Source organism: Nipponia nippon, unplaced genomic scaffold, assembly GCF_047370975.1.
Source record: "Nipponia nippon isolate SJK-2023a ecotype South Korea unplaced genomic scaffold, ASM4737097v1 scaffold_4, whole genome shotgun sequence".
Classification (NCBI taxonomy): domain Eukaryota; kingdom Metazoa; phylum Chordata; class Aves; order Pelecaniformes; family Threskiornithidae; genus Nipponia; species Nipponia nippon.
In genome coordinates, this window is record NW_028262358.1 from 12691977 (window position 1) to 12713057 (window position 21081).

Here is a 21081-nt window from a genome sequence, read left to right on the forward strand (position 1 = left end):
TGGGTTCCAGCTGCAGAACTTGGCATTTGCTTTGGTTGAACTCCCTGAAGTTCCTGCCAGCCCAATTCCCATCCTGTCCAGATCTCTCTGAATGGTAGTCCTGTCCTCCAGCATATCATTTGCACCTCCCAGTTGGGTATCATCATGCTTTAGGGCACACTCTGTCCCATCATCCAAAGCATCAGTAAAGGTGTTAAATAGTATCCACCCCAATACTGACCCTCTCAGACACATCACTTGTAAGCAACTGCCACTGAATTTCAACTTGTTGAGCCTGACAAGCTCTCTGAGCCTGATAGTCGACTCAGGACGACTGCCCATAAACTTGCCTAGTGCCAGCGCAAAGCAGTCTCATCTACCATGACTCTGAACCCACATGTAATCCTCATCAGTCACTTCAAAACAAAAAAAAAATATTTCCGTATGTACAGTATGAAGAGTTATGTCCCTTTTCTGGGCGCTACAAGGACAGTTTTGTTGGCAAGAGTCCCATTCTCTACTAGTAACCGAGAATTTCAGACTGCAGGCACAAATGTATTGTGTGTATAATTGTGCATTTACTTCAGCAGGCTCTCATACAAACCTAAAATCAATAGAAGAGAAAATAAAAGTAGGAAATGACCATTCAAAGTTTTGCCCAATTTTTATCTATAAATGAAAACTGTTAGAGTAGTACTGCAGGAGACTTTTTTCAAGAAGGTGAGCAGCTCTTCTGTTTAAACAGTCTGACAAGCTTTGCTGTCGGGCACTAAGGAAGAGAGAATCTTGCTTCCACATCTCCTTTTTTTATGCACTAACAAGAAAACATAGAAAAGTTGACATTTTTCTGACAAATCCTTAGGGTTAATCTGTTTTATTTTAGATGCTGGCATTGGAAAAATTGTATCCCCACCTACTCAGTTCTCGCTTATGCTATATTAATATTTTAAGACATTTCAAAATGTACTTGATTCCCAAGCATAAACTGGAGAAAAAAGATGGCAGAAATGAGGTTACGGTTACAGATTTGAGCTCCTGTACTGTCAATTCTCCCACACACACACCTGTGCCCCACTGCTGGTCTGTAAGTTATTGAAAGGGTATCCCAGAGACACTAAACATATATCTAAAAAAAAAACCACGGAGAGATTTCCATCCATTCAGGCAAGCAAAAAAAAAAAAAAAAAATCAAACGGGGAGAAAAATAAAAGTAAGGAGAGGAGATCCTCTTAGCAAGAAAATCTGAGAAGCTGTAAGGTAAAAATAACAATGTATGTTCTGACACCTTTTCCTTCACCAGGATTCAGCTTTTGTGTTTGGTTCCTAATTGCAGTAGCTGTAATGTGTAATGCTTATTTGAGTCTCTTTGATCAGAACTGTAATGCATTTAATCCAACCATTGTCTCTCCTGGCTGCTGCAAAGCATACAGCTGTTATCTATAGTTCAGAAGATGCAGCTTGGACAGCCTAAGGACGAGCAGCAAGGAAAAGAGCTCGGGCCAACTTGAAAGGAAAACTTCACCCAGCAACCCACAGATGCTATCAAACCCAGAACTTTACCATTTTGATTCACTGTTGAATAGATGTTGGTAGATGCAAAAAAATAGTCTGGATAGCTTGTCTAAGGTGTAGATATATATATATATAGACCAGCTGGTCCTATAAGCATCCTCAAAAGCCTTTATAGGCTGTAGATGCTGAGGATGATAAGGAACAACATTTTTCAGTCTGTTTTACAATGTATATCTTATGAGGGCAGGAGAACAACCACCCAGTTTGATGCTGGCATCCACCCTTAAATCCCTACTGCTGATGTCATATAACTTTTTGCCTGTATCTGAGTTGGAAGGGACATCTGGAGGCCTCCAGACCTACCTTGCCTTTGGAGCAGGACCATTACCAACACTGCATCAGGTCTGTCATAATTTTGTCTAGCCAAATCTTGAAACCTTCTAAGACTGGACAACCCAGCACCTCACCAAGTACTACGGCTTCTCTAAACACCCAACATAATTTGCAAACAAGACTCAAGGAAGCTAAAAGCAACTGTGCCCTAAAAAAGCTAAAAGTGAGAGAACCCTAAACAAATAGATCTCTTAGAAATTAGGATGCACGTCAATGTATCCAAGTGAATTCCTCCTTAATTTTTCACAGAATAGCCCAATGCATAAATAGCCCAAGAGATGGGAAAGTAAAACATTGCTTTTTAATGGACACTGGAGATTTTTTTGCAGACATGTCTTCTCTATGGGAAGAATTGAGATGTGATTGTAACTGAATACAATACCTCTGGAAATCTTCCTAGGGCTTTTTTGAAAAAAAATATTCAAAGAAATGAAGAAATTCTTTAGCGGCAGCTAGACTATTGAAAAGCTGTATTGGGGGAGGGGCAAGAGAAGAAAAGGAGAGAAAAGCTTTGAAGAAAAGCTCAAAAAATATCAGAGATCATTGTTACAGGGAAAGAACACACAGAGTCCTAGATGCCTTTCTGTAGCATCTCTGTTTCTTGGTGACCCAGACCAAGAGGTTTGGCTGTCAAAAATTGAGCACACCTGTCCAATTATTTTACTAATTTCAAGGCCTGTCTGGTAAATAAATATGCTCCAAGATTAATAGATTTCACTAGAAATAACATATGCTACATACCAGAAAGAGGTTCGTGCTGTAAAACAGTAATGTCATGACCAAAGGGGAGATTGCTTAATTAGCTCATTATTTTTCTCAAAAGCAATGGAAAAAATTAGCTGAGTGCAGTATGGCTATGTCTGCGTTTCCAATAGTTACAAGACAAAATTTTTTTAAATGGTGAAGATTTCTAGATTAATACTTCCTTTTTTTTTAAATGACAATTTATTTTATGCAGATGATGTAGACTTTAAGAGCTACAAAATCCCTAAAAACAACTCCCAAAGTAAAGGTATGAGCCCTCCTAACTCCAGGACAGAAGCCATGTGACAGAGTCAGGAGGAGGAATGCTTTGGGGAGGAGGCAGTTTCCAGGGCACCTTTCCAAGTGCTGAGCAAGATGAGCTCCTCCATCCAGGGCCACTTAAATCCTAGGAACACCTCTGTCTGGCATGTTCCTTTGGCCATGCCAGTACCTCCAAGAGCAAAGTCAGCAAGATGCAGAGTTTCTTTGCAGTGGGCAATGGTTGCTTTCAGAAAGCTGGAACATGGCACTTAGTTCAGCAATAGCTGTGTTACTCCAGCAGGTTTTATTTGGCTCCAGCAGGTGTTACCAGAATGAGTGCAATCTGTTCTTGGGAATGAGGAGACGCTTTCCATTAGAAGAATTGCCATTTCTTCCCACTCACGAGGCTGCCTGTGTAGTGAGCTGTTAGCAACAGGGCATGGGACGAGAGCAGTTTTCCAGACATCATACACCACCTTCCCCCACCCCACTCCAAGGATGAGGTTGACATGACAGCTCCCATTTACTCACACTGAGAGATGTGCATTTTTCCTACCTTCCTTTACTAGCTCATCTAGATGGAGAAAGTTAAAAATGAGTGTGGTTTAGGGCTTCAATTATTTGTTTTTAATCCAGTGCAATCCCTGTCTCTTTGTTGGGAGAGTGATAAACATTTGAGAATGAACTGAAGGCCCTAAAGCTGATAAAACTCAAATACAGCTTTTCTAAGGTCCATATTTGTGGTGCCATAGTCACAAAATCAGGGTCTTTCTTCTGCAGCCTGGAGCCCAATGGACTCTCTGGCCCCTGAGGACTCTCAGCACAATACCATGATGCAGAGAAGGGGAACCCTCATGGAGAAAGGCTGGGTAACTTGACCAATGGCACACAAAAAGGCTATGCCAGGGATGGGAGATGACTCCTTCTGAGTGCCCTCTCTGAGGAAAGACACGCCATTTTAGTCCTGACCTTTGCATAGTACCAGCTATGATGCTTAGGCCAGTCATTCTAAGGTATAGCTCAGCTATTCACATCTGCCTAAAGCATCTTCCCCAAATAGCTCTGAATTTGGACTTGAATGCACTCACAAAAGGAGAATTTGTTATGCCCACACCAGTAGCTGGTCCTCCTCCTTGCCAGAAAACAGCCTTTGTTTCTCATATGAACTTTCCTGCCTTTCACTTCCAGACATTGTTTTTTGTTCAGGTTTTCTCCACTAGATTAATAAGGCCCTTAATACCTGCTATTTTCTCCCTATGAAGTTCTTATATCCTGTAATCAAGCTATTTTTTGATCTTCTCAAAAAACAGACTGAGCTCTTTAAGAATTACTGCAAAGTATCTTTTTTCCAGAACTGTGCCCTGTCTTTCCAAAGTTGCTGTTAAAGAGCAACATATGCGCATTGTGCAATTACCCCACATACCAGAGAGCCGTGCCATTCAGGAGTCCTGTTAGGTAAAGGCATGACCAGGTTGCACAGTACTCCAAATAAATTGACCTTATTGTTGTGTTAGCATCCATGATCCCTTTTGATTCGTGATCCCTTTTGGGTTTAATCTGCTACAGTCAAAGGGCTCCCTGTCCCTAGCTGTGTGCCCCAGCCCTCTGCCATAGGAACAGCGAGGTTACTGCTTTAGCCGCATCATTTGTCAGCCAGGCACACTGCCATAAGCTTCAACCCCAAGCTGTGAATTTACTCCCAGCATACCACCCTGTCACAGAGACACCTCCACCAGAAAAGCATTTTGGACAAGGTACAGCAGTCATCACCTGTATGTTCCAGGTATCCTGAGGGTCAGGAATACAGCAAATTATCACTATATGAAAGATGAAAGCCTTCAGAGTTTTGATTCAGCAAAGCAATTACATACGCATTTTACTTGTCAACACAAGGCTACTAAACAAAGAGCTTAGCATTTGGCAAAAGCCGAGCAGAGAAATTGTTGCTGAAACCCATTAAAATTCTCATGTAAGGTTTTTCCTAAACCCTGCAAGTTGATCAATGTATTTGATTTTTGGTCTCTTTTTCAAGGATTAGGAGAAATGCTTCAGAAAGCTGTCTCATGGAGACCAGTCTCTCATTGAATGGGCAGGCCTAAGTGCAGGACAGGACATTGTGGCAAAGCTGTCTGCGCAAAACGCTCATGGAAGATATTCATTTAACAAATGCAAGAAGCAACTGCAATGGTCTTTGCCTTAGCAGTTAGGGGGGATTAAACATCTGAGAGAAGAGCAATGCTTTTTCCTCTTCTTGACATTTAATACTATGGAAGGGTTAAGAAGCTACAGTCAAGACCATGCAGAGCCCAGGGTGGTAGAGACATGCGAGAAAACCCATGGGACTCTCCTGACACAAGAAAAGAAATCTAAGACCAACAGATATGCCTAGATATACAACCAAGGGTAGACTTTCATGCAAAAGAATTAATGTAACGAAACAAGGTTCATCCTGCGCAGGCACTTTGGAAAGTACCACAGTCCTGAGCACAGTGGTTCGTCAGAACAATGATGAAGGACATAGGGATGGGATGATCCTAGGCCCTGCTATAGCACACAGCAGGGTTGATTGCGTGGTCTTTGGGGCCGACAGAAGGTCAAGATAACACAAAAGACAGCACTATCAGAGCCATTAATCTCTCTTCTACACCAGTGTACTGCTGTCTGGGCAGCTAAAGCAGACACCACAGTTCCTACATTTTGCAGGATATTTTGAAGCCAACCAACCAGCCAAGAATGAGCAGAGGAAAAATTTGTTTCACCCCAAGCAGAACACTGGTAAATTAGCATATGAATTGTATAAATGGCTACTGAGACACTGGGAGCACCTGGATGGGAACACCTGATTTAAAACCCAGTTTCCAGTCCAATCTGTACTTGGACCTTGGCTCTCCAAATATGAAAGATAGTTGTGCTGCCAGATAAACCTCATCACAGTCTGTCTTCTGCCATAGTTGAGTTTCTGCCTCATCACCCAACAGAGAAATGGCTCAGCATCACTTCTGGGAGGAAAGTGTTGTTTGTCTCTTCAGTTATTTCTTCCAGATGCTCTGTCCTGGGGGAAAAAAAATTAAAAAAATTTATATTCTTGAGATCACTCCAATGTTTTAAGAATAGTTTTGTCCTAAGTCCAGGATAGTAGTCCAGGATATATCACATCCTTCTAACCAGAGATAAGACATCATGGGAGATACTGCTTGGTGAGCGAGCCCAGCCCAGAGAAAAGAATGTTATTATTGCTCTATCTTAATTTTCTACTTTTTGGCAAAACAGAAATATCCTCTGGGAAATATTGGCTTTTTAAAGAGATTGCAGTTTCCACCACCACCCCCAGGAAGGCTGAACCATTCCCAACCAGCTCTGCTCAGAGTAGAATTTATGGCCCTATACTTTTTCCACCTGCGTTTATCTATCAAAGCTTTGCCTCTTTCTAGTCAATTAAAAACATCTCTTAGTTTATTACGCAAATGTGTGGGGAGTAAAAGGGCTCTAATATCTAAGATGTTATAAAAAAAAGAGATATTTTAAACTCTACCAAATAATTTTTGTCTCGCCAAAACAATATACAGCCCTCTACACATACATGTCTTTGCTACATTATGTACACAAGCCTACTAATGACGTCTTAATCTCTTGGTTAACAAACCTTTTTCTTCTCATTTGGAACCTTAAATATAAAGGTATAGGGAAAAGGGTCATTCAATATCATGCTATCAGGTGAGCAAGCTGCAACCATTTACACCTTGCCTGAAATGCTGCTCTTCACCTGGTTTTATAATAAATAGTCATTTCAGTCCCCTCTGATCACTTAGAGTCCATTAGCTGATTTCAGCCCAATTTGACAGAGACACCTATAAGAAAAATTAATCTCTTATGTGTACAGTAAAAATCATTGGCCAGACTGCAGAGAGAAACACTCAACAAGGTCTCCATGGGGATACAGGCATGTCATCATCACTTGGTTTGCTCCCTTGGAGGTGGCAGCCAGTCAACCGATCATCACGTGTGTAGGGGCTGGCCATTTAGCACATGACCAGTCCTGACTAGCCCTGGCTGTCTCTGCACTAGCACAGCGGTCCCTGAGGCCACAATGGGGAGAGAAGTTTATTGCTGTGGAATGGAAACCAGTTTTGCAATAGATCTGCTGCTGCCAGCACGGAGTGAGACGAGAACAGATGACCCAAAAGCAGGGTTAACACTCACTGATGAGGACCTGGGAGGCAGAGGGAAAAATATAGGACCGTAGAGATGAAAACCACTCTGACAGCACAGTCCTGGGCTGGCAGCTGGGAAAGGATGGTGACTGGTCAGCAAAGGGGCAGCACAGAAACAGGATCACCACGTACAAACACAGAGTTGCCCATGGACAGCCAGGTCTCTGCTGGACTAAATGAGGTCTGTCTCATGAAGGAAGAGTCCTTTGCTAGCAGGAAGAGGACTGAGCCCTCAGCATGGAAAGACAACACCTTGGCCACAGAAGATCTGGAGCCCCTTGATCTGGGTTCTAGGTAGTGGGTTATCCCTCCTTTACACCAGGGCAAGGGAGAACAGAAAGAAATGTCACTACCCACAGATACATTGCTTGCTGAGGGATGGCAAGCATAAGCAGGCAGCACATTCAGCATAGTAGTTGCATTGTCCAGATACGGCCCTTCCAGGAAGAATTGAGTTCCCCCACCACACATGCTATTTGCAGCTATGAAAACATTGCCCATTTTTGCAGGGGACAGAGGGATGCATATTTTTCACTAACAGCTCAGCAGATGTTCCCTCTTATTCCTGACATTAGCCAATTACTGTTCAAAAATCTGGGTGAGATGTATCCATCTTTCTAGTCACACACTGTCACTCCCTAATGTAAAGCGCATATGCAAACTGCATTCATCAGAACTGATCCTGTGCTCATGCTTTCACAGCTATTTCATCCTTCCTCCAATGTGTCCACACTTCCTTCTCTCCCACTCCCTCCCTCTCCCAACAACAGTAAGCACAAAATCATAGGAAAGAAAAAAAAAACCCACCACAACACAACATATAAAACAACAGAGCAACTTAACTGGACCAGATGGCATCCATGAGAAACTGAAATACAAGCACACATCAATTACTGTAATATTCAGCCCTCATAAACTTTCAACAAATATGTTCACATAAACAAGATCCTACATTCTGCATCCTAATTAATTTTCACATTTGTACAAAACCTCTTCCAAGAACAAAAAAAAATATTAAAGGAACACTTGCTCAAAGTGTTTTTTTCCTCAAGTAACTTAAAGAAAATTCTAGTTTTTCTGTTTCAAAGGAATACTTCAAACCCCTTCTCAATTTTTGTAATGAATTTGAAAGAGGGCTGATTTTACCCACAGGTGTGGCTTTGTCTCTGGAAGGGGGTCCTAGACACTTAGATGAGCATAAAATTTGCTTTTGCTTGGCATTAAATGTGAAGTAAGGAAGGAAAAAGGGAACGTGAATGCAACAGCAAGATCCCAAGCCAAACTGCAGAGGAAAAACAGAGTTTTTCAAATTATTGATTCTTTGACTCAGTAACTGAAATGAGGAGGTGGGAAGTGGGAAGACTTTCAGGATGAAATCTAGCCTACTCTGCAAATCAAAGTGACTCTGGCTAGGCTGAATGCAGCCTTTGCACTGGCATTGCTTCCTGCACCAGCTTCAGTGGTTGGCACACTGCCATTTTTGTGTAAACAATACAGGGTCAAATCATCAGCGAGTATCACAGATGGTCTTAAACTAGGAAAAGATTGTAAAATTATTTGTGAAGAGCTTAGGGTTTTTTCTCACCCTCAAAATAAATATGTGTGTGTATATATATATATATTTACCTGTCCTATGGCTGGCTGAAAAGTGGAATCTTTATTTTGCTGTACCCTGTACCACCAATGGCCAAGACACATGCAAACAGCTATGATGGGGAAGGACTGTTCCAGCTGACTGTATTATCCTAGCAGTGACTATGCAGCCAAGGCAGATAAAATCAAACGACTGTGGCCTGGTTGAAAGCACACTGCCCTGGCATCTCCCAGCACAAAACTGGCTCTTGCTCCATCCTGATCACCACTGCCACTAAGTCTTTGTTTTACCTAACCAGTTTAGTGCAGTTTGTGGCTTTGCTGTGTAAATCGGATACAATACATACCTGTATGCTTTATGGGTGTGTAGGAGTTAGTAAAATTACATATTTCAGCTCCAATAAAACCTTTTGTTATAGAAAAAGACCAAAATGGAGCTAAGGGTTGTGAGATAGACAATGGCTTCTATTTAACAAAGCAGAAACACCATAAACTCTCATTTCTAAAGAGACAGAAAATATAGGTACATTGGTTTAGAGAAGGAATTGTCAAATATGACCTCGCTGTCAAGGAAGATGAAAGCAGAGAGGTATGCAACATTTCATGTGAGGGAGGCTGACAAAACTGGCATTATCATTGTGCTGGATTTGGCTGGGATAGAGTTAATTTTCTTCATAGTAGCTAGTATGGGGCTATGTTTTCGATTTGTGCTGAAAACAGTGTTATTAATACAGGGATGTTTTAGTTATTGCTAAGCAGTGCTTACACAGAGTCAAGGCCTTTTCTGCTTCTCACACCACCCCACCAGTGAGCAGGCTGGGGGTGCACAAGAAGCTGGGAGGGGGCATGGCTGGGACAGCTGACTCAAACGGATGAAAGGGATATTCATAGAATCATAGAATCAAAGAATCGCTAAGGTTGGAAAAGACCCTTAAGATCATCGAGTCCAACTGTTAACCTAGCACTGCCAGGTCCATCACTATACCATGTCCTCGAGCACCACGTCTATCCGTTCTTTAAATACCTCCAGGGATGGAGACTCAAGCACTTCCCTAGGTAGCCTGTTCCAATGCTTGACCACCCTCTCGGTGAAGAAGTTTTTCCTAACATCTAACCTAAACTTCCCCTGATGCAGCTTGAGGCCGTTTCCTCTCGTCCTATCACTTGTTACTAGGGAGAAGAGACCGCCCCCCACCTCGCTACAACCTCCTTTCAGGTAGTTGTAGAGAGCAATAAGGTCTCCCCTCAGCCTCCTCTTCTCCAGGCTAAACAACCCCAGTTCCCTCAGCCGCTCCTCATAAGACTGAAAACTGAACACAGTACTCGAGATGCAGCCTCACCAGTGCCGAGTACAGGGGCACTATCACCTCCCTGGTCCTGCTGGCCACACTATTCCTGATACAAGCCAGGATGCCATTGGCCCTCTTGGCCACCTGAGCACACTGCTGGCTCATGTTCATGGCGGCTGTCAACCAACACCCCTAGGTCCTTTTCCGCCAGACAGCTGCCCAGCCACTCCTCCCCTAGCCTGTAGCGTTGCATGGGGTTGTTGTGATCCAAGTGCAGGACCCGGCACCTAGCCTTGTTGAATCTCATGCAGGTGGCCCCAGCCCATCGGTCCAGCCTGTCCAGGTCCCTCTGTAGGGCCTTCCTACCCTCCAGCAGATCGACACTTCCACCCAACTTGGTGTCATCTGCAAACTTACTGAGGGTGCACTCGATGCCCTCATCCAGATCATCAATGAAGATATTGAACAGGACCGGCCCCAATACGGAGCCCTGGGGAACACCACTCGTGATTGGCCGCCAACTGGATGTGACTCCGTTAACCACCACTCTCTGGGCTTGGCCGTCCAGCCAGTTTTTAACCCAGCACAGAGTGCACCCATCCAAGCCGTGAGCAGCCAGCTTCTCCAGGAGAATGCTCTGGATGACAGTGTCAAAGGCCTTACTAAAGTCCAAGTAAACAACATCCACAGCCTTCCCCTCATCCACTAAGCAGGTCACCTTGTCATAGAAGGAGACCAGGTTAGTGAAACAGGATCTCCCTTTCATAAACCCATGCTGACTGGGCCTGATCCCTCGGTTGTCCTGCACTTGCTGCATAATGGCACTCAAGATGACCTGCTCCATGACCTTCCCCAGCACCGAGGTCAGGCTGACAGGCCTGTAGTTCCCGGGATCCTCCTTCCGAGCCTTCTTGTAGAGGGGTGTCACGTTTGCTAGTCTCCAGTCATCCGGGACCTCCCGGTTGACCAGGACTGCTGATAAATGATGGAGAGTGGCTTGGCCAGCTCCTCTGCCAGCTCCCTCATTATCCTCAGGTGGATCCCAGCTGGGCCCATGGACTTGTGCACATCCAGGTGGAGAAGCAGGTCAGTGACTGTCACCTCTTCAACAACTGGGACTTCACTCTGCATCCCATCTCCATCTCCCAGCTCAGGGGCCTGAAAAACTCGAGGATGACTAGTCTGACTATTAAAGACTGAGGCAAAGAAGGCATTAAGTACCTCAGCCTTCTCCTCATCCTTCATGGCAATGTTTCCCTCCACATCCAACAAAGGAGGGAGATTCTCCTTGGCCCTCCTTTTGTCGCCGGTATATTTGTAGAAACATTTTTTTGTTCTCTTTAACGGCAGTGGCCAGTTTAAGTTCCAGCTGCCTTTCTGATCTTCTCCCTGCATATCCTCACAACATCCTTGTAATCCTCCTGAGTCGCCTGCCCCTTCTTCCAAAGGCGGTAAGCTCTCCTTTTTTTCCTGAGTTCTAGCCAAAGCTCTCTGTTCAGCCAGGCCGGTCTTCTCCCCTGCCTGCTCGACTTGCGGCACATGGGGACGGCCTTCTCCTGCGCCTTTGAGACTTCCTCCTTGAATAACATCCAGCCTTCCTGGTCTCCTTTGCCCTTCAGGACTGCCTCCCAAGGGACTCTGTTAACCAGACTCCTAAACAATCCAAAGTCTGCCCTTCTAAAGTTCAGGGTAGCGGTCTTGCTGACCCCCTTCCTTACTTCCCCTAGAATTGAAAACTCTATCATGTCATGGTCGCTGAGCCCAAGACAGCCTCCGACCACCACATTGCCCACCAGGCCTTCTCTGTTCGTAAACAGCAGGTCGAGCAGGGCACCTCCCATATGGGAGGTATGGGAGGCAGCAGGTCACCTCCCATGGTATTCCATACCATATGATGTCATGCTCAGCATATAAATCTGGGGGAAGAAGAAGGAGGGGAGGACGTATTTGGAGCGATGGCGTTTGTGTTCCCAAGTAACCGTTACACATGATAAATCCCTGCTTTCCTGGAGGTGGCTGAACACCTGCCTGCTAATGGGAAGTAGTGAATGAATTCCTTATTTTGCTTTGCTTGCATGCATAGCATTTGTTTTACCTATTAAACTGTCTTTATCTCAATCCATGAGTTTTCTAACTTTTACTCTTCTGATTCTCTCACCCGTCCCACCAGGGGAAGTGAGCCAGTGGCTGTGTGGTGCTTAGTTGCTGGCTGGGGTTAAACCATGACAATCATCAATCTCAAAATACCATGTAAGTGATTAGACAACTGTGTTTCTCTAGGATAATTTAATCTAGGTGCTATTGGGCTCCACTTTAAACAGTGTAAAAAGATGTTGGATTAAGAGCTTTGTTTTTTTTTTCCCCTCTTTTTAGATTTTCCCTGCCCTGAGTGCTACTTGGATTTCCTCTGGTGCTAATGGCACTACAGCAAAGTTATAAAACCAGGCCATGCTTGTTGCAGTTTTTTTCCTCATGCATGTAAGAATTCTTCTCAGAACACATGATTGGTGAGTCCCTCTCCCTGTCTAAGCTGCTGGTAGTCATCTTGTTCAAATGTGGCATCCCTACTTTGCAGCAATTTCTCCAACAGCAGGGTTGTGGGTTTTAAATTTGTTTTTTCTGGTAGTTCTGCCTTTGTGTTTCTTCAGACACCCTCCTCTGTGAGGCTCAGGGCACCAGTTCAAACCACAAGTACAATGGAGCACAGCATCCTGAGCAACCTACCAAGACTTTAATGGTTTCTCCAAAGAAAGACTTTTCTCTAAGATGTGACACTTTGCTGAAATAGGTAATAAAGAAATAAACAACAATAAAAACCACAAATAAACAAACAAACAAACCCAAAACCAACCAAACGAAACCCCGACAACTAAAGAAACACAAGGCAAAAGTTATTAAGATCCAAGTGACACTACTTATCTAGCTGTAAATCCAGCTCCCATGAAGACAGAAACTCCCAACAGCCTCTAAAGGACGAGGGTGTAAAATTAACATGCAGTATTTTAGTATTTCAGGCAGAGTATAGCATATAACTAGGGCATAATCCAACTAATAGGTAGGGAGAGTCCCTAGATAGCAGTGGTCCTCACTGCTGAATCTACAGCAATGGGGACCACAAATTTCTGGGAGATTTGTAATGGCCTACACAGAGATGCTCCCCTCATCCAAGCAGCATCAGCCAGAAAATGCTCTCCGCCTCTCACTTATTTGTCCTTTCAGTACCAAAACTTCCTGTTGGCTTCCACCTGATCTTGGTGGAATCTCTCATCCCTATCCCAAGGATAGGGAGTGCACCACTTGGGTGTTTGTCCTCTATACACATGTGAGCAAGCTGGACTCCCTTCCTTCAAGACTGCAGCCTGAGCTCTCATGGTCCTGACACTCCTTTCCCAAGGACCAGGAAGACAACCCATGGGAGAATGGAGAGATCCCTGCAACTTATGGCTTCTCCCTTGCTCTTCTCTCTTCTACCTGTAATTCATTAGCTGAGCAAAGTTGCTCGCTCTCTCTTCCCCATCCAAGGTCTCAGGCATGCACTTTCCCTTTCCCAGCAGGACCACAGGGGTGCAGGGGATGGCACAATACACAGCTGGCACTCATCAGGGCACAGAGACCTCCCAGGCTCATTGCTCTCCAGGCAGAATTTAATCAAGGTTCAAGGTGTACAAATGTGGAAATAGGGGTCCAAAAGCTAAATGGGACTTGGGATAGAGGCTGCAACAAGGACTGGCATTTAGGTGCGAGAAGGTTTTACTTCCATGCTACTTTTGCCAGTACCTGGTAATAATTTAGAAAAGCACTCTCATCTAGAGCCAGCCAATGCAATTAGAAATACAGGAAAGGCCTGATTGTTTTTCCATACATGAAACATTAAGAAAATTAAGGCATTTCTCTCTAGTCCAAGTATTGACTGTAATTATAGATAGCAGGCACCTTTAGCTGCTATAAAGTATTGAAGTGCTTTTACATTGCTACTGCTATAGTTTACTATTTTAGGACAGGAGAAAGGTTGCCATTTAATGAAGTGCAGTTTCACAGAACAACGGAAAGGAGGCCCATTACTACATAATACTGCTGCCCTTTCCATTATTAGCCTGAAAGCACTTGCCAGATGAATAGAAACAAGTTTAAACTTGCTGTATTATTTCTATAATGTTAATTTGCCCTGAGCAGCTCACCCTCTGGGTAATCTCTGCTTGGAAGAGAGATTCCTATCTGACAAAACTGTATTTAGCATATTTTAGTTTCTCAGAGTTTCAAGTGGCTCTCATGGTATGGCCAGGGCAGTCACCAGTCAGGGAAAACAGGTCACCCTGCAAGCATTTCTGTACTGTCAGGCCTTGTCTTTCAGCTGTTGGCATCAGGCAATACCTAAGAATTCAATCAGTGTCCAAAATCACTCTGTCATCTCCTAGTTTTTCAGGTGGAAGCTAGCCTTGGAGAGACTGGTATACCTGTGACCCTGGACAAGTCAGATGGACTGGAAACAGGTGACCAAGGGCACCTGAGGACACAGACCCAAAAAGTCTCTGCGGTCCAACTTTCCTAGCTGTGAAACAGCACCTCTTTATTTCATCCCTATGAATGAGAGGCACATTGGTAAAGAACATGGGCTGCTTAGAGGCAAATGATGATAGTCCCGTCATATAGAGCATAGGGAGGGATTACTAATATTGAGAGCAGGTGAAATTGCCCAGAAGGCTTGTCAAATTCTCCTGCACGTTACAGCAGGGCATGGGCATGACCAAGGAACTGGTGGGCTGAGCAGGTTTTATCAGAACTTCTCAACAAACAACAAAACACCAAAACCAAACAAACAAACAAAAAGAAAGAAAGAAACAAGCAAATTTTTAAAAAATTCCACTAAAAAAAAATCAGTGACTCAAAAGCTAACAAGAAACTACGTTTCACTTCTGAAACGTGTCAAACATGGCAAGGCCTTTCAGCCCTACCCAAGAAGACTCAATCACAGTGTGCAGCGCTTTCCTGAACCTGCCACCCTGAGCAGCAGTTCCCTTAGAGAGATGAACAGGTGGTTTCCCTTCCACTGTTCAGACTCAGGGGCAAAAGAAGATTGGTGGGCATCTCCTCTGCCCCAGGGAGGGAAGCATCAAACATCTGGCACTCAAGACCTACTTGATGCAGAGACAAGAGTAGGCTAGTACGATACTCCTAGTATCCTAGTAGTAAAGTAGACTAACTACGATACTCCCCACATTGCCATAGCTGCCATGTAAAGAAATGTGACGGTTTTCTGGCCCAGGTAGATGGGCACAGGATCTCACTGCAGGAACCCCAGACCCAAGGGGACCAAGTCAAATGATCTGCAGCAGGGCCCAGTAAGCATCCAATTTGTTTATTCAGATTACACTGTTTCACTACATTGTGCTCCACTGAGTTGGCTAAATATTTTTTACTTCCTTAGCTCACAGCATGACTTTAAATTTAAAAGGAAAGCACCAGTTAAAATTCCTCAGAAGCAGTACCTGCAATTGTACCTTACTACAACTTTGTATCCAAACTATTAGAAAAAGTAAAGGTCAGCCTCTGGAGTTTAGCACTTTCGAAGCCTGTCAGAGAAAGTTGCCTAGGCTAAGGTTAAACCTGAATGTAGTTAGTTCCAAGCCTTGAAGAAATAAACCTAGATACTAGAATAAACTAAGGTAGTATTTAATTATATAACACCTTTGCTGACAGTCAGATTAGCTTGAAGAGATAAGACCTGGCTACAGTTGTGGTTTTTGCTCTACTAAAATTATTACAGAGAGTCATATGAAAAGCAGAAGGCATCACTAATATCCTTTGATTAGCAAAATTAAATAACTGTTCTTACAACACAAGGCTTTGTTTTCTCTTTTGTACTCACAACCTCCTGCAATAAGTAAAACAGACAGCTAGCTAAAATGAAGTAAGATTCATCTCATTCATGCATACACTTAACACAGCAGACGTATATCCCAAGGGCTATTCAGGGCACTATCTTCCACTGTTTCAACATTTACACTTACCTTATTCAGGCAACAGTTACCTTAACAAGTAAAAGGCTTCAAAATCTCTACATCAAAACAGTCCAGCCAAACAATCATCTTATGCAAGCATCCTCTTGCAATGACATCCTAATTTCTCAGTCAACAGACATCTCAACACAACCAGTTTAACACACCTCAAGTCTTTATTTCCTTGCTATCCAATTAACAAAACCTAAAGGCTATTTATTTTTCAGAAGAAAATCACTGCTATTTCCCTTTGTGCTAAGTCAATTTAAAAAAATTTTAAAAAATTCACAGGTAGTCACAGCTCTCAGGGGTACAGTTTGTCCCTGCTGTTTGAAGTGCCGGATGATCTTTATTAGGTCAACAGCCTAGAGTGTGGGGTGGTCTGCAGCCCAGTTGATTTAAAAGAGTAAGTTTAGGTAAGCTAAGCTTGTACTGGGAAAGTCATTATAAATAAATCTCTAGAAGTCTCAAAGAGTCTCTGAAATACAGAGATTAGTGGTTTCAGGGAGTGGGACTTACAGATAATGGCCTTACAAGAGTTGCACAGGTAAGTCTTAGCTTTCAGCCTGGTAAGAAAATGACTGGGGGCTATAAAGGTCTGGCTCAGAAGGGACAGATCACAGATCTAGATGCCTTGCAAACAGTTTTATGCTCCATCCCTGTGCCTTTTTCACCAGAATTTTGGAAAAGATCTTCCTCTTTTCGCTGCTTATGATGTTGGTACCTTCCAGACTTTGAAAAGTCCCAGGACCTTTTTTAGAAGTTAGACAAAGCCTTTGCTGTGCCCTTCTTGCAAAGCTCCAATGACATGGTGGACCAACACCTCTGCACAGATTTCTTTCTAGAAGAAATGCCATGAGCATCTAGAGGAGTAAGCTAAATTGACTTACAAGTATGTTGGCCCAAAATGGAGGGAGAGAATTATTTCTTGAAGATTGTCTTCTGGATGGAAAGCAGTTGCCAGAGCAACTGGGTTTGCCACAGAAAGTGTTAACTTTTGAAGCAATCATCTTTCCTGTAAAGAAGCAGATATTTTGTAGTTGTCAAGGAAAAAAACACCCTCTGAAATATCAAAAACATTAATAAAATCATTTCCACACTCCATTAGGGACGTAGCCATGGTAAATAATGAGTTTATTTTGTTTTCTCCTACTGGCAAATTGCCTTTTAAATTTTAATCACTTCTCTAAAGCAGCTGCCAGAGTTGTTCTTTTTCTATAATGCATTTATATACTGTATATTAATTTCATTGCCAGTTTTGATACATATAAAATGGCATTGTATTAAAAATGTAAATAAAGCACAGTGGCATGCCTGCTGGAATACAAGATGCAGCAATGATTTCATCAGTACATCAAAGGAGATCTAGAGTGCTCTCCTTCCTAGCAAGCATTTCTCCTGAGAAACCAAGGCAGATTCAGTCAGACATGAGCACAAGGAAAAAGTTTCTGTGCTGGACTTCAAATACATTGTGAAACATATTAAACAGAATTTTCTACACTGAAAAGATCTCATGTTATGCTTTGGGGAATAAAAGACACAATGTGTAAAAATGTTGAAAACCTGCATAAAAGATTACATTTATCCCTCTGCTCCATAATAGATGTTTTTGTGATTTAGTTGCCTTTGTAAAGGACATCACAAAAGCTACTAGACACTTTTCTGGGTAGCTTGCCTGATAAATCCACCCATGGGCATGTCCTCAGGGAAGTCAAGTAGTTACAAATACTGGCATCACCAGAATTCGGGTCCTTGATGTTTTATTTACTGTTATAAACCCAGTTTGCAGCAGATAGTGTGAATAAAGAAGCTCACACATGGGGATGGAGACACGTAACTGTTCAAACAAGCTTTCCAAAGTACACCAATGAGCACTCATCCCTGACACCCCAAGGCCAGCAATTCAGCACATAGCTGCTGCCCAGGGACATGGTAGGTAGTGTAGATACAGACAGGTGGCATTTGGAAGGCAGCATTTGGACATGGAACAAGGCAGGTCTGCAGAGACATGTGGCTTAATTAAAAATTGCATCTTTTTCTTAGATTGCTTTTGGCAATTTACACATGCTAAGGAAGAGACTGTTTAAAAAAAAAAAAAAAAAAAGCTTCACCACTTCTACATTGAGAGAAACTGCAATATCTAGAGATATCTGAGCATCCAACTTCAAAGAGAGAAATAGGTTGCCTCCACAAATGTGCCGGGGCTGGATGGGATTTGGGAGTCTTGAAGCCTCCTTTACAGATGTTAGCTCAGCATGTTTGCCCATCCTGGGTACAGCTGCCTAAATCTTCCATGCTTTGGCTGCCAGTCTTTGCAAGGCCATGCGTAACAAGTAAGCGTGTTTTCTGGCCCAGCATGAGTTCACTGAGTGGCACACTCTCCTCATGGCCCCTGGATTAAATTACACAGGCATCCCTTCCTTGTGGACTTCCCACCATGAAGTACTTGTATGCTGCAGGATAAACCCTTCTCAGACAGAACCGAAAACCTCACAGGGCTATACAAGAAATGGCAAACATGCTACAGCTGTAATTCCTTCCCCAAACAAATGGCAAAATAGCTGAACAGTGGAAAAAAAAAATCAGAAACAGATTTTAGGAAAGAGGAAAAAGAACATCCCCCACGTTTCAAGGCAGTATTGTAAAACTAAATATACTGCTGTTAGAGAAGATACTAGAAACTCTTGCAATTTAGTCAATCAAGTATCTGTGGAAATGTCTCTCCTTTCAAGAGCAGCTTCTAATAATGATAGCACACACTTGCATCTAACAGCTGTACCCACCCCCTCTAAGAGGCCTCTGCTTATTGCAAACAGTGACAGGCAGTTATATTTGGGGAACAAAGGGAAGCCAGGGCCGCCAGAGCTCCCAGATAAGCAACTGCCCTGCTGAGAGGGGAAACAGCAGCACATGGAAAATCTCCTTATGGGAGAGGTTGCAAGTGATACTTGTCTAAACATAAAAGGACAAGGAAAAAGAGATAAAGCAAGAATTTAAGGAAGATCTGTGCAGGAAAAGAGCAAGGGTGAAGGAGAAAGCATCTGTACACAATTTTCCATAGAATATCTTCAGCTCCCCAACATCTGGGAGCCTGGACAGAGTCCTCCATTTCTGACAGCCAACAGAGGATGTCAGAGTATGAGATTCATAGAAGAAATTGTCACAGTAAGAAAAGCCGTGTTAAGACCTTAGGTATTGTCATCACTCAGACTCCCAAGTTTGGGGTTGTAAGGACCCATCAAGGTGAAAGCAGTTGGGAAGACAGCCTGTCCCACCACTGAAGGACTCCTGCAACCCCTGAGTAGAAGGATTCTTGCCCACCTAGTGGAGTTTAAGCAGGGTTTTCCTCTGAAATAGTGCAGTGACAATAGAGAGAGCTCACACAGCCTCTACCGGGTAACCCTGGTATGCTGCTCACCTGAGCCCCTGGAGAATCACTGCTGCTCTGATCTTGGGCAAGACAAGACCAGCAAGTAGAGGCAAGTTTCACAGTTGAGGCACTCTGTTCAGTGATTCCCTACTTTAGCATTGTGTCCGAAGGAGATGCCAGTGTATGTCCCTCTTCTTGCTTCCCTTTCTTTCCTGACTCTCCAGGCACAGACCTGCTTTGCTCTCACTTCTATGCTCTGCCCAAGGGATACAAGCAAGATTGGAAAAGCTCCAGAAAACCAGAACCTCTGCCTAACATGACCGGCCAGGTAGAGAGCTAGAATTTCCACATCTGCACAAGGCCAGGATGGTGGTTTCTGCCAGCACATCTCTGGAGCACATCCCACCTTCTTTCATCAGCAGGTAGTCCCATTATCTTTAAAACCCCAAGGGCAGGAACAAAATCCCATTAATACTTTTCTCTGATAAGTCTGATAGATAAGACTCACAGAAGCACTACTTCAAGAAACACTGGACATCTCCACTCCAACCTTCTACTAGAAGCAGGACTATCACAAGGATTGGGCCAGGGCAGCTGCAGCTTTGGAGGGAGGCATGATGGAGGGAGCTGTCCCAGATGAGGGAGAAACTCTCCTTCCAAAATAGCTTTTAAGTAATTAGTCTGTCTGGGTTGTGTTTGTCTCCTGGACTGATTTCCTACTTTCATACCCTCCCAGAGAATCTCTCTGCTGCTTGGCATTCTTCGCTTTCCTCTTTCAGGGCTTGCCTGTCCCCAGTTTCTCCAGGCTCAGTGTCCCAGTATCCGGTAGCCCCAGTGGATTTGAATCAGGCCCTAACCCTGCTCTGTTTCACACCATCTCTCTTCTTTAGTCACTGTCACTCTCCCAATGACTCTCCTCCTGCAATGTTTTACTTTTTCCCCAAGCTTTTTCCTACACTTTTTTTAAAACTGACTCTTTCATTAGGAAAAATTTCTTCACCGAAAGGATATTCAGGCACTGGAACATGCTGCCCAGGGAAGTGGTTGAGTCTCCATCCCTGGAGGTATTTAAAAGGCAGGTAGATGCAATGCTTAGGGAGATGGTTTAGTGGTGGATTTGGCAGTGTTAGGTTAACGGTTGAACTTGATGATCTTAAAGGTCTTTTCCAACCTAAACGATTCCATGATTTTATGATTATTCCTACTGCCCTGGAAAAAAAAGCCAAAATCACAGGAAACTACTTCCATATAAGACAAAGGGGAAAGCAAAGCAAAGCAAAACAAATAAAGCTTTGCATCTTTACACTTAACTAATAAAAGCAGAAAAAAAATGCAGACAGAGAATCTCCAGCTTGAAAAAACATTCCCCTCAGAAATTTCACATGAGGAGACAAAGCCATTGTAGAACACGGCGCTGGCTTTTTCTCTGTTAAAACCTCATTTTTTCTGTAACCATAGAGCTCTAGCCACAGGCAGGTTTCACCCCAAGCTGCTGCATTTCCAAAACGCACATGTCTGTTTGCACTGGGCTTCCAGACTTTGATTAGTGAGTTGAAGTGATGGATATGAAGCAGGGGTGAGACTTGTTTGCTCCTCACTGCCTGCCAGGCATCCCATGCTGCTTCAGTGTTCTGAGTCTACTTCTTGTTGCAACTGGGATGTTAAACTGTTCAATGGATAACTGCATGCTAGGAAAGCAGGCACTGGAGAAGATTGATGGTTAAACCACCTGT

General features: G+C 43.5%; 1 long non-coding RNA gene across 1 annotated transcript in view; it reads right to left on the bottom strand.

Annotated features, from left to right (window-relative positions):
- Window positions 1–1184: 1184 nt before the first annotated feature.
- Window positions 1185–21081, bottom strand: part of LOC148053115 (uncharacterized) — a 73654-nt gene continuing 53757 nt past the window's right edge. Inside the window, exon 3 of the long non-coding RNA XR_015708422.1 lies at window positions 1185–5941. This is a non-coding gene — a long non-coding RNA (uncharacterized LOC148053115). The remainder of the gene's footprint in view (window positions 5942–21081) is intronic.